The sequence below is a fragment of the Emydura macquarii genome, unplaced genomic scaffold (genome assembly GCF_026122565.2).
Source record: "Emydura macquarii macquarii isolate MOO-44397 ecotype Brisbane River unplaced genomic scaffold, CSIRO-AGI_Emac_v2 contig_2768, whole genome shotgun sequence".
In the NCBI taxonomy this organism is placed as follows: domain Eukaryota; kingdom Metazoa; phylum Chordata; order Testudines; family Chelidae; genus Emydura; species Emydura macquarii.
The window spans coordinates 17,048,220-17,060,292 of record NW_027132905.1 but is presented as its reverse complement, the minus strand read 5'-3'; positions in this window follow the sequence as shown (position 1 = coordinate 17,060,292).

Below are 12,073 nucleotides of genomic sequence, written 5' to 3'. Positions count from 1 at the left end.
CACAAAACAATGCTGTCTGGCAGCTGATATAGAGCCCAGCAGCAGAGATTGAATGTGGTCCCCATAGCAACATCTGTGGCAGGTCTGATTGTTGTGGAGAATTAAAAAACAGTGGATGGGAAACATCAGTGGGTCAGCTCGCCCATTAAGCATTTTTCTAGGGGCAGAGGTGAGTCCACAGCTGATCAGGGATTTGTCTCAACTTTAAACAAAAGAGCTTGGCAGGAGGTATGTAGCTTTAATGAAGGGATTGTTGTGTTAACAAAATAATCTGGCCTAGTGGCTCTTTATTTCTCTTTCTCTCTCTCTTTAAATTGTGAGGTGGGGCAATTTGAGATTAACCTGGCATCGTGAATTACTAGAGAAGGAACATGTTTATATTTGTTTTGAGCTGCAGCCTGCTTGCCTTAATCTAATTTGAAATTAACGCTGAAGTAATAAATGAACCTGAGTTTTTAATCTCAGGATTCCCTCCGTTTCCCTGTGAGAGTCTTGAGGATCTCCCTTCCTACCTTTTATGCCCTCACTCTTGAGGCTCCACTGTGTAGCTGCCATTCCTACAACCAAAAAGGAGCTAAAAGGGAGCTCCCTTCAGAATCTGTCAACACTTCTGCCAGAGGGTCTGCCATGGAATAAATGTGGGGCACCCCTGTTCCCTTCCCACAGGGGGAGAACATGCTGCCTCTGCGCTCCAGAGAAACATGCTCCCCTATAGAACAGTGCCAGAGGGGTAGCCGTGTTAGTCTGTATACAGCAAAAACAACAAGAGTTCTGTGGCACTTTAAAGACTAACAAATTTAATTTTTGTAGGCATAAGCTTTCGTGAGACTCAGCTTACTTCGTCAGATGCAGAGACAGAATGAGTTGAGTCTCACGAAAGCTTATGCCTACAAAAATTAAATTTGTTAGTCTTTAAAGTGCCACAGAACTCCTGTTGTTTATGCTCCCCTATATAATGGAGAAGACATTTAGGTCAAATCTAGGCCAATGGCCTGACTTTTGCACAAGTCTTGGGCTCAGTCATCAGGCTGGCAGGGGCTGTAGGTGATGAACAGACACCTTAGGTGGCAGATGGAAAAGAAAATCTTCTTGCTTTATTCAGTGATGGTTCTTTCTCTTTTTTAAGGGGTGGTGTTGGGCTGTTGTATGGCTCTGCAGATCGGCCATTGGCTACAGTATCTTTCATCTCTAGTTCATCAAGTTTCTTGATAAGCCTTGCTGGGACAACGTGGCAGGAAAGCAAGCAACACAGGCTTAGCAGAGGGATTTCTTAACCACAGATACTTTATTCTTGATAAAGCACACTGGGGACTTAGGGAGTTATAGACAGCAAAATCCTGAATGTACAGCCCATATTCTGATCTCACCCCCACATGAGTCCTGAGGTTGTTCAGCATTCTCACCAGGCAGCCCTTCCTACCTTCTTTCTCTTTAACCTGGTGGGTTTGCCTGTGGTGGTGGTCTGGCCTCTTGCTTAGAAAAGCACCCTGCTTCTAAAACAGTCTCTCTCTCCCATTTCCCAATTGTGCTTCAGCCAGGAGACTTTCATGTTTCAACTCCCCTGTCAGCTTCTGTGCAGACAGACATACAAAGTCAATCACCCTACCAGTAGAAAACCCATTGTTCCAGTATAGGAGAGTCATTTAGCGTTGGTGTGGCCCTGGATTGCTCTCTCACAGTTTCTCAGACATAATCTTCCTCTGTGGTGTCAAGTCCCCATTACAAAATGGATGCTCTAATGCACAAACGAGGACACAAAGAAACCAGACTGCAACTGACAGCACAAAACAAATTCACAGTTTGATTCAGAAATCTCCCCAATCTGACTCATGGTTACCAACTGTGTGAAATCAGCCTGGTGGGTCTCAGTTCAGTGGACAGGTCTCCATCGCAGTGGCACTGTCTGGATTTAGGGCCCTTGATGGTCAAGAGTTGAATGAGTTGTAGAGATTTTTTTTCCAGGTCAGGAGGAAAGTATTTTCACTGCCCAACCGAGTCAACAAAAGTTGAATGTGCTCTCAGACCCTTGCATGAACAGGCCCGGTGTGGGCAGTCTGCAGGAGCACTGTGCAAGGGGTATTTTATTTTACAGCAGGCTAAACAACATCCTCTGATCTTCTTTCTGCATTCTGCAGTGTGTGCTGGAGATTATGATCGTTAACCCATCAGAACAGCCTTTCAGACAGGACCAGGGGAAAAAGAAAGCTGGTCAAGATGAGTAATCATCCCAGTATATTTGATCTGCTTAATATGAAATATGATATCGGATACAACAGCTGAACACGGGGAATTTATAGTCTTCAGAACAAGTGCTAAATTGTTCCTGTATAAATCAATAACAATGGTAAATAGAGGTTATAAAATGACACAATGTGAAGGCAAAAGAGGAAATAAAGGAAGCTCCAAAATAATAGTTAAAGATAAATGTGTTTTTGAAAAAGCTTCTATTATTACTAGGGGCTGGTGAGTGAATTTGGTGCTCATAAGTGTGGGTGACGGACAGCACAAGCTATCACCAAGCATAATGCAGGCTGAGTCACCGCCGCAAAGTTCTGGCAATGCACTTGGATCCTGTTCTGCAAACACTCCCTGCTGTTCTAATGCTGACGCCTCTTCATCCTCCCTCAAGCCCTGGTGTGACACCTCAGTCCTGTCCTGCAGACTCTGTGTCCCTGGGCCTCTCTGGAGCGGAGACTGACTCTTATGTGAATAGTGTAGGAATTTTATGATGTAGGCAGACTAGGTTGAGCGACTCATAACTGGTTTTCACTTGTAACCTAATCCTATGCCAAATTCTCATACATGGGCAGGACTGCCACTGAAATCAATGAGAATTGTGTGTGCACAGCTAAGCACGGATACCTAGCTGTCCAGAGATGAAAGGTTAAATCTTTTCTTAATTGTCATTCTGTGTCTTCTCTGATACTGGTAACACATAATGTTATTTGTAACGTTCCTGTCTAGAACAAGCCCTCTCCCATCAGACACAATGGGCCCAAATTATCCCTGGTGAATGGAGTTATACACCAAGGATGAATTTGGCCATGCCTACCACAGGAACTAACTACAGCAGGCTGACTACATGAAAGTCAGCTCCAACAGAGGATGATAAATACTGATAAACAGTCTACTGTCTGTGCTCCTACAGTAGGAGAGTTGATGCATAAAAATAATTGAACCCTAAGTCTCCCCATATTCTCCTGAGGCAAAAGCTGGAATCTCAGGCCTTGTAACGTGCCCTGAAATTCAGTCTCTGATGGACCAGCTAGGGGAATGGGCTCCCAAGGCAAGGATCCTTCAGATAAAACATCCTGACCCAAGACTTTTAAATATGGCAGTGTCAGCATGGGCACCTCAGCTGATTTCAGCCCTTCTTACAGAACACAAGAAGAGAGGTAGGCTTCAAGGCGTGGGCCGTGTAGTCTGATGGCTGGCACTGGGGCTAGGAATCAGAATATCTGGGTTCTAGTCATGACTCTACTACTGAATCATGGTGTGGTCTTTGACAAATCATTTCCCTTGCATGTGCCTCAATTGTCCCATCTGTAAAATGATGGTAATTATCCTTAATCTCCTTTGTAACACACTCTGAGATCCTCAGAGGAAGAGCCAAATAAAAATTCTGTGTATCGTTATTATCACTAGCCAGGACACAAACCATATAGGATTTACAGCTTTCTAAATGTAAGACAATTGATACTACTAAATATGTGGGGAACTGAACAACAAGAAGGATCAACATAGTAGAAATCATGAAAAATGCATAGAACTATTCACCCTCTTGCCTTTCAACCCTTGATGTGGAATAGCAGTGGGCTAATAGTGAAATTCTGGCCCCATTTAAATCAAGGGCCATTTTGTCATTTACTTCTATGGGTCCAGGATTTCACCCCTGGTTTCTAATTTTAGAAAGGCTACTTCACAAGATTATAGGAAAGGGAACTCTGTGTGCTGAAGTATGTTCCCTGTTCTATTTAGTCCAAGAGGAAATTCGTTTTTTCCTGAGAGCTTTCTTATCAAATCTGCTGCATATCAAACCCAAAATAGCTTGTGTGGCTCTGGTCAGAGAGATTTTTCTTTCAGTTCTATGAGATCATTCCAACGGCTGATGGAAGGGAAGATAGAGACGAGAAGAGTAGAGTCATGGGGGGTGAAAAAGGAGATCTGGGAATGAAGCAACAGGGTCAAGCAAGTATGAAGAAGTGGAAGTGAATTATTGCCCCTCTGCTCCTGATATAAAAACCACTGCCACCATTTTCCTTCCTCCAGTTTCTCTCCATAGGGAAGGGCCGGCAAGTGTTCTCTCCTCAACAAGAAGGTCAGTTGTGGAAGAGGGGAAGAACTGCTTTCAGCTTCTCACTCAAGAATCCAATCCCCTCTCTGGCCAATACAGTCAGAATCTAGTAATGAAGAATTACAGTCACTGACAAATCGTGAAAGAAGGAAAGTGTAAGGGAAGGATGAAAAGCAAAGAAGGAGAGTTTTGTAGTTAAAGCACTGGATTTGGTCTAAGGAGAGCTGTGTTCAGTTCCTGCCTCTGCCATAGATGTCTTGTGTGACCTTGACAAGTCACCTAGGCTAACGTTTTCAAAAGTACCTAAGTCACTTAGAAATGTAATATCCATTGAAAGTTACAAAGAAGGGCTGTAGTCAGTGGGTTTTAGACTCCTAAATCACATAGGTGCTTTTGAAAATGTTATTGTAACACTGTGTGCCTCAGCTGTCCCTCTATAACGTGGGAATAACACTTCCTTACATCTCAGAGGGCTAAACATTTATTAGTGTTTGTGAGGTGTTCACTGGCAAGGGCTATGTAGACAGTGCCTGGTAGGTATTGGTTCCTCAATGTATAATCCATAGCATTGTTCTAGAAGAAGGTAGCCATCTTGGCCCCTAATCTAGTTGTCTCTGATATAGCCTTGTCCTTTCCCAGTCAGTCTCTGACAGCCGTTCTTCTTGGTTCTTTTATAGAAAGCAAAGGAATCGCCATTGGAAGTTGGCTAGGGTAAGAATAAAGTATTCTAAGACCACATCTATCACAGTGACCAATATTGTCTCACAGTGTCCTGGTTCCCCTGATTGTCTGTCTGGATTAATCTGTTCTATATTCTTTTATACTTAGATTGTAAGTTGTTTGGGGCAGGAAGCATTTTTTTGTTCCATGTTTGTACAGCACCTAGCACAATGGGGTCCTGGTCTATGACTGGATCTCCGAGGCACTATGATAATATAAATAGTAATGAAGATCAAAACAAGAGCAATCATCTCATTGACAATTGGCCATGCAGCTCATATTCTTTGCACTCCATAAAACATGTTCTACAAGCCATTCTTCCAATTATGTGACTTGGTGTTTAAAAAGGGGTCAGGTCATCAGAGTCCAAGTGGGGGCACATGGCCAGTTATGCCAGCTGTGTGAGACACTCACATGCTGACTGGGTCATGGAACATTTTCTTTTTTAGTAACACATCTAGCCCTTTTGCATGAGGGCACAAGCACTCATGTCAATAGTTTTGGGGGAGGCAATCTTTTGAAGTGAATGTAATGCTGATTGACAACCTTGGAGACTAAAGTCTCTAGAATAGGTACAACATGAGCAAAGACAGCACAACTCCTCACTCACCACCTGTGGCCAATGTGCCTCAACCTGATCTGTGATAGCCTTTAGATGTGAGAAGGACATTAGGAACATAGATAGCCAAATAAGAATTAAATCTTCACAGCTCATTCACTCTTTGATCTTTCTTTAGAGGTTGTCTGTTGAGGCCAAGTGTGGTGCTGTGTTCTGTGATGTGGATCTGCTCACTAAGAACAGGACTCAGATCCCACCCCTCCCCAACTCATCTTGCACAGGCCCCTCCCTTCCCCACCTGTCAGAAACTATCAACTTTTTCTGCTCATTGACAACCTGAGCCAAATCCAAGCTGGTCGCCTGGAAGCAAAAGGCGCCATATCCCATGACCACCCGATCCGCTTATCCACCCAGGCCTCCTGTGTCAGGTCAAAACAAATGTGTGTAACTTCTTAAACAATGCACCTAATTGCTTTTAGATTTACTATTGTGTGTGGCATTCATTAGTGTGATGGTATCAGTGAGTGGTGTTTTGCACTGTTATTGTACGTTAATAGTCCATGCAATTATAACTCTGACTGGTGTTCTTATATGCTATTGTATGGTACGATGGAGTGATTTTTCTACCAGATGGTTTTATAATTGCTGTTCCTCGGGGAAGGGAACCAATGTATCTTCACTGCAGAAAAACCTGTGCTGTTAATCAGATGTAGACCCTAACCCGTCCGCACGCCTTCTACTCTGAGTTTGATTGTACTTTCAACCCAGGCTAGCTGACATGAATGGGGGTGTGGGGCTTGAGCTAGACTTTGGTTCTGCTCTCACTCTTTCTGGTAAACCGCCCGCTTTGCAGCAAGGACACAAGTTAAATCACCCGAGTATTGACAGTCCTCCAATGCCTTCCCACAATTCCCTCCATGTGCACAGAAGGACAGACAAGTTCTCCCACAATTCACTGGGAAAGAATCATGCAGCAGCTCAGCATACTGCAGCACAAAGAATCCGGGGGTATGTACGTCCTGATGACATACACAGGGGAGCTCAGTGAGGACACAGTAACTCAGGTAGGGCTTTGTAGTGTGGCTGCTCACATCTAGGCCAGGCTAACCGAGGCTAACCCAGGTGCCAATCACCCAGGCTAACTCAGGAATGGAGATAAATCCTAAGTGAGATCCTGCCATGGTAACCTGCACAGAATTTACTGTTTCTTTGCAGGATCCTCTGCCTCTTTCCCTGGGACCCAGTCATACAGTCTTCTGCTTTGAGTCTTTATAGAATCCCCTCAGTCACTGGGCTCCCACCACGGTAAATTTCTGCACTCAGGTTTCCTACTTACATTACATATATATATATATATATATGGGGCCAAATTCTTCTCTCACTTGCACCCATGAAACCTCACTGACTTCATCCAGGCTGCTGGGATATTACTGAGGGCAGGGGGAGGGCTATGAGCAGTAAACTGGGAGGCACAGAAAAAGTTTAATATATGAATTTGGCATAACATGGGGTGGGTCCTGGCAGTGCCCCAGAAAGTTAAATAAATAAATACAGTGGCACTTGAGTGCTTGTAAATAGTACTGTAGTGAACTGGTCCCTCCCCAGCCCTTCACTTCCCACTTCAAAGGTCAAAGTCATTTGGTTTTAGAATAGCTGATGCACCCACTTCACAGGAGTGAAAGGTAGAGAGAGGGATTCCTAAGAGCTGGTTGGAACCTGGAGAGACAGGTGACATAGCGAGCGTGAACCCACCTTGCCAAAACAGTAGAGAGAAACCCTGAGAATATACTACCTACGAGGGCTAGGAATGGTGAGAAGTTGGGAGGTTGGATGGCTTTAACACAACACCACCCTAGTATATTGCTGTTTTATACCCAGTCCCCTTAAATGGCCCCTTTTTACCCAGTCTGAGTGAAGAACCCAAAGACTGAATAGGCGGTGGAGACTGCGTTCCTATCTCACCCCTAACGCTGGGTCCAGCTGAATGTGGATTTGAGGCATCTGGGTGAGGAAGAAAGTCACCACTTTTGGAAAGCTGCACTGCCGCAGTGTATGCAGTGCCTATTCCATGGATAAAAGGGGCCACATATACAGCCTCACAAGCATAAAATTCACACACCATAAACTTTTATGGGCAACTACAAACATGGCTTACGTCAAAGGTATCAAGCATATAATTCAGCTAAAACCATCTTTGTGACTAAGCAGCAAGAAGGAAGCTCAGCATTGGTTCTTCTGTGCAGATCATTTCCAGATGAGCATGACTGCGTCAGCCCATACTGGGGTATGTCTACTCAGCAAAAGAAGAAGGCCATACCCAGATTAACTTTAATCAAGCTAGCACCAGTAAGAGAAGTGTAGACGTGGCAGCATAAGCTTCAGCACGGGCTAGCAACCCATGTATGTCGCTGGCAGTGTTGTAGTCAGGTTTCTAGTATGCGCTGAAGTCCAGATAGCATGTCTTCACTATGATTGCTACCCAAGTTAACTAGATTAAAGCTAGATCAGGTATGCCTATCTGTGTTACCCTCTCACCTTCATTTGCTGTGTAGATCTGTCCTGTTCCCAGCCCCACCATTTGGAGATTCTTACAGGGAAGTGAATAAATATGGGTTTGCGTTGGCCTGAAGGGCAGCTACATTTTTTTTTATCTCCATGACTCGCATATAATCTTCATACACACATACCCCTCCCACCTCACACACATTCTCCTGGTGCCATTTGCGAGTTACTTAGTCATCCTTACCTTGTTCACAGTGTAGCCACAAATGACCCGCTGGATAGAATATGAACACGATAGATACATTATATATGTTTGTTATGATTTGCTTTCTCAGGCCAGAATTAGCAAGAAATGCAGCAGGTCAGGATTGACGCGGATAACCACTGCTCTATTTATTTGTATATAGACACGTGTGAAAGGGCGGGTGTCCTAAGACTGGAGTGGCAGAGGGTTGTTGCTTGTCAGGACTGGCACAGCCATGCCAGGCTCTTGAAACAGCTCACACAAGGAATGCTGCAGATCAGGATTAAGGTGCATCGACACAGTCATGCATGGTGGGAATTTTGCACAATTCCTGCCCACTTAGGGTAGGCTGGTCCGTGTTAGCTGACTCAGGTTCATGGGGCTTGGGCTACAGGGCAGCTTGTGGTGTAGCTGTTCAGGCTTGGGCGGGACCCTGGGCTCTGAGACATTCCCCCCTTGCAGGGTGGCAGAGCTTGGGCTCCAACCCGAGCCTGAACATGTACACCACAATTAAGCAGCACCTTGGCCTAAACCTCACAAGCCTGAGTCAGCTGACATGGGCCAGACACGGGCGTTTAATTTCAGTGACAGTGCTTAACTCTGCCTACTGCTATACAGATTTTTAGTCTCATGAGTATTACATTCATACCACACTATTTTCATATAGCTAAAAGGAATGGGCTGATGCTTTCAAATCCGTCTAAGGGACTTGAACACCCAACTCACATTAGACTTGTCCAGATCTCCTAGATGGCTTTGAAATGCTCAGCACTGGTGGCTGTTTCATAGGTTATATCCATGTGTAACTTAGCTTGAGATGTGGTTTTTTTCTATTACATGGGCATGATCAATGATTTAGGTGAAGGACTTTAGTCACCTTTCAAATGCAACTCAGTCCTTTTTGCTGTCACCATGGCTACTTGGATGTATTTCCAACAAGGCTGTCTAAACTTAAAATATCCTAGATAATTTCACAGACAGGTGTGGAGGAGACCAGTTAGCTAACTGTCTGCTATTACAGACACTATCTAAAACTGTATTGTGAAACATACAAAAGACACAGTTCCCCACCGTATTATAAAAAATATAAAAAGAACCTTGTTCCTTTCAACATCTAGGACATAAGGCTTTTCCTGGTCTATAAACCCTAACAGGAGATAAACAATTTTTAGGAAGGCATTTATTCCCTTTCCTTATAAATCTGTACCTCATTCCTATCGCATTAGTTAAGGGAGAACCACAAAGCTTTAGAATGTGTATTTTTTAAAATTAAATTCTTAAGATCCAAAATAAATAACATAAGGAATTTGGCATGTTTAAAATTATTCAATTACAGTTTGATACTTTTTTGTTTAAATCAGCACTTCCATCATTTATCTGCCAGGACCTGGGTTCAAAGGCCTATGCTACCCCAGCAAGGGTTGACTAGGGTGGTTTATTCAAGAAGCTAAAGCAGCCCAAGGAATACAGAAAGTGGCTGTCCTTCTACTGTTTATTATGACAAGGGAGGCAGTTTAGCAGCATTGTTCATTGAATTAAGCATGAGACCAGGAAATCCTGAGTTGTAGTCCTGGCTCTCCCACTGATTTATTTGGATAAATCATCATCTAACCCTTCTTTTTCCAGATAAGCAAGAGTTTGAAAGAATTAATTAGCTAACTTGTGTCAATTGTATTAGTAAGCGTTATTATCAGGTCATCAGCTTTTGTGGGAGAAAGAAAGAACCTTAATTCATTAGGGCTTCAAAGTAAGTGAAGGATAAAGTATAGTTGTGCCCAGCCCTGCGAAATACTGAGTGCTCTCAACTTCCACTGTAGCAGTCAATGTGAGTAGAAAGAGGAAGGCGCTTGGCATCTTTCAAGAAGTGCTCACCATCTCACAAGATTGGCCCTTCATTTCTATTTTGAAAACTAAACACATGTCCTACACACATCTTCTCTTACAACCAGTATGACAAGCAGGGTCCAGGCATCCCAAGAAGAGAACAGGTTTAAACCGCAAAACAAGTAGTTAAACCGACTGATTGCACATTGTATTATTTTACAATAAAAGTATATTGAGTAAGACCCTTTATGAAAGCTTGTAATGTTCTGGACTTGATGGTCATTATGTATACAGACAGTGGTTATGAATCTGTGTATTTGTGTACATAGAAAACTGTGCTCATAATCTGTACTACAGCTTCAACATCACCTCACAACAGGGCAGATGAAGCAGGCAAGTGTGGAGGGGCACTTCCCAAGCCAGTTGTTTACATGAAAATACCTTCAAGTACCCATCCATTGTTGAGCCCAGGAAAAGACAATGGTAGACAATCAAAGGTAATGGGAAAACGTTGATACAACCTGAAACTGAAAAGAAAATCCCAGTCTTTGGAAAACAAGAAATTAGGGAGTTTCTCTCATTTGAATATCCATAGTGACTGAAGAAAAAAAAAACTGCAAACCCTTTTTTCAGATGGAAGGGGTTTGGACTGAAGACCATCCAGAAACTGAAGGACAGCCTGTAGGCAGGAACTGGAAAATGGAATAGCTGGATCTCCTCTATGATAAGGTGGTATTCTGGGAAATTGTGCAAAGGCAATGGGTAACTTGTATTAGAAAACAAGGTTTATCAAGTACGGAAGTGTAACGCCTAAAGGTGGTTTTTATGTCTATTTTCTGTGTAACTTGTCTATGTTTGCTTTCCCTTACTATTTCATCTTTGAATCTGTGTTTTTTCTATTAAATACACTTTTTGTTTATTTTTACCCCAAGCAGGTCTCCGGTGTGCAAAATGTGCTGAGTGTGAGTACCAAAATGACCTGATAACTGGGGGACTGATTCCACGCCTTCTGGAGTGACAAACCCAGAGGGGAATGGTCCAAGTCTCTGGTTCTTAAAAACTTGGGAAGAGTGAATCTGGGGAAATTTGGGACTTGAGGGGCTATTGGTGTTCCTGTGCAAAGAGTAACTAGGTTGGTGAGAGCCAGGGTGAGACCTTATGGTTGTGGGGTGGCTACTGGTGTCAGGGAACTGAACCATAGTTGCATGGCACCAAGGCACCCATAAGGTAAAAGGCAGGTGGTGACAGAACGCCTGACTGGTCTGGGTGGTCCCCAAAACCTCGTGGCCAGATCCTGCAGCCCTTACACAGGCAGAATTACCAGTGACATCAATGGCTGGTTAGGTTAGCTAGCTAATTATTAGAGCTATTAGCTTAGATATCTTATTCTTTTAAAGGATTTTTAAATAAAGCTTTATTGCTCCCTTGAATCTGGGAAGTCATTTCTCAAAGTTGGCTGCTGAAGCTAAATGAACAAAATGCTGCATTAGTGGGCTCTGGTTAGAACATAGGTGCCTCAAATTTGAGTCTCTCAATGGCCAAATAAGACATGAGGCAAGGGGCTCAAGTTTGAAAACTGAGCTACCGTCTCTTCTGAGCCTGTACCATCTCCTTTTTTCATTTTTCCATTTGTCATTAGATTGATCTGAAACATATTGTTCATGATCAATATCAGGATACTACCATCTAGTGAGATTTGATTTCCTTAGATCCAGATTTAACCCACAAGCATTGTTTCAAGTGTGCGTTACACCAATGTCCTTGGAGTTTGTCATGCAAATAGAAATTGTCAGCCAACATTTGACCCACAGCACCTTCAAAAGGTTGTAGCCCTGTAAAATGTCTTCTCTATTCTAAATCCTCACTTTACTGACCTACTTACTATGGAAATATTTACCCAACAATATAAAAAATATACACTAAGTGTTTA